Source organism: Spermophilus citellus, assembly GCF_964194105.1.
Source record: "Spermophilus citellus genome assembly, chromosome: 1".
Taxonomy (NCBI): Eukaryota; Metazoa; Chordata; class Mammalia; order Rodentia; family Sciuridae; genus Spermophilus; species Spermophilus citellus.
In genome coordinates, this window is record NC_138182.1 from 154,936,202 (window position 1) to 154,939,087 (window position 2,886).

Consider the following 2,886-nt stretch of genomic DNA (forward strand, 5'->3'; position numbering starts at 1 on the left):
GCAGACTCAACCAATCACGAATTGAACATATTTTGAAAAAAAAGTACTGAGCATGTACGAACTCTTTTCTTGATATTATACTATACAATTTTTCTTGTTATACTAAACAACATAGTATAACAACTGTTTACATTGTACTTACACTGCTATGAGGTAGTATTAGTAACCTAAAGATAGGTTAAAGTGCATGGGAGGATGTGCATGTTTTATGTAAATACCTTACAATTTTACATAAGGTATTTTCGGTATCCATAAATTTTGTTATCCAAGAGGAGTTCTGGAACCAATCCCCCAGAGACATCAGGAGACAACTATATATATTTTAAAGATGCACTGAGGTAAAGTTTCCCAGAAAAAAACTGAGGGGGCAGGGGTCTTGGCTAAGTAGCAAAGCAAGGCTTTCCTAGCATACACGAAACACTGGGTTCCTGGGTTCTATCCTTAGCACCACATAACAAATAAAATAAAAGCATTCTGTTCAACTACAACTACAAAAATAAAAAAAAATAAGGAAAAAAACTGAGACAAATGAAAATAAAATGGGTTCTTACAGTTTGTGATTTCCAGGCACTCAGGTTTCAATTATAATTATTATCATCCTTTTCCTGCATTTTGTTTTTAATTTAATTTTTAGCTATTAAAATTACATAATTCTTAAGTTACTTCCTGAAAAGTTAGAGGATTGAAAATAAAAAGACTACTTTTTGTAAAAATTAATTAAGGATATACAATTCCTAGAAGAAAATGTAGGGTCAACACTCCAGCACATAAACACAAGCAGAAGGATATTCTTAATAGGACCCGAAAGATCAGAAAATAATGCCAAGCATACATACATGAAACGGCATCAAATTAAAAAGCTCCACACAGCAAAGGAAAAATTAAGAATGTGAAGTGAGAACCTACAGTATGAGAGAAAATCTTTAATAGCTACACTTCTGACAGAGGATTAATATCCAGAAACTATGAAGAACTCAAAAAAATTAATAAATGAGTAAATAAACCCAATTAATAAACAGGCAACTGTATTAAACAGATACTACTCCAAAGAAGAAATACAAATAGCCTACAAATATATGAAAAAAATATTCAACATCATCAGCAGTTAGGGAAATGCTATTAATCTCAGTGTTAAACAAAATAATATCGAAGGTCAATAGTTATATGTGGAAGCTAGAGAGGGAAAAGGAATGGGAGGGTATCAGGGAGATTTCATGAATATCGAAGGGAGAAGGATGAGGGAAGGGAAAAGGGAAATACTGGGAAATGAATTACACTGTTACATTGTGTGCACATATGCATGCACAAGGCCCTGGGTTCAATCCCCAGCACCATAAAACAGAAGTAGGGGAAGGAGACTGAAGATGGTGCATTTGAACTCTATTAAAATCCTTAGCTGGACTTGGAAAAGCACAGGGCAACCTCCAAAAGATGCAGAGGAAAATTTATGTGGAGACCAAAAAAGCTGAATCAAGATGTCAGAAGTTACCCACAGCAATGAGAATTTCAAGTTCCAGTTTACAATTGAGAAGGTTGAAGGAAACATGGAGATTTTCACTGAATACTTAAAGGATCTTACTTCAGGAGTAAGAAATGCATCTCAACAAAGAGCTGCACTAGAAGGAAGAGCACAATTAAAGCAGACCCTTGCTAAAGATGAAAAACCATGTCTTCCCAAGGTCAAAGTCATTATCCAATAATTTAAGTAACTGCTAAAACAAACTCAGTATTCTTCAGAAGAAAATAATGTACAGAGAACACAATATATAAACAATATCTTATATGCTATTAAAAATTCTTATTTTGACATAAATATATAACACTATAAAATTTCCCCTCCATGTGTTCATGTATATCTTAAAAAATTTTGCATATTCTGTTTTCATCATTGAGGACAAAATTAATTGAGGATGAAATCTTCTATAAAATGTAAAATGTAAATATATTCAATCCAGGAACAAAATCTGGGTCTTTAATATACACACATAATTTCTAGAGAAATAAACAGTAATGTGATATAATTACAAAAGCCTACTTGTATATGGTAGATATATAGACATTAAAAAAATAAAGAAGATAGTTGTATTTTACACAATGGGAATTAAAACTTTTTCTGGAAAAGAAAAAGTATCAAAGTTGCTGAGATTTTAGTGGAGTCAAATCCTAATTATTTTTTCCTTTGTTAAGGAAATGATAAATGGGGGTTGGGGTTGTGGCTCAGTGGCACAGCACTTGCCTAGCATGTGTCAGACCTTGGGTTTGATTCTCAGCACGGTATATAAATAAATAAAATAAAGGTCCATAGACAACTAAGTAATAATAAAAGTATTGTTATAAAAATGCTTGGTATCAACACATTTTAAGAATCACTTTATTATTGTATCTAAAATTATTCTTAAATATATTTCTAGTGCTATATATCAAGTAAAAAAGAAAAGAATAGCAGCAATTAAACTCTGGCTTTAATCTGAATTTCCAAGAATAATAATTTGTTTGTAATGCAAACATACTAGCTTTTTTGCATGGCAAACAGACACTGAAAAATTAAAATAATTAAAGTAACAGAAGCCAACAGAATTATACAAAGTATTAAACTAACAATCTTTATATAATTTTATTTCTAATCATTATTTAAATGATCTATATTATTCAAATTAAGAAACAAGATTTTTAATACATGTATTTTATTTGACAAATCCAAACATAAGAGTTAGATCTAGCTGTTAGATATGAAAATGCCCACCATCTGATAATATGCATCATCTAGTATCTGATTTTTTGGTTCATGCACTTCTATGCATGGCATTGAACAAACTAAAAAAAGAATAATCAAAGGACAACATACCAATTTGATATGATTAGTGGAAATCTTTTAAATAAATGAAA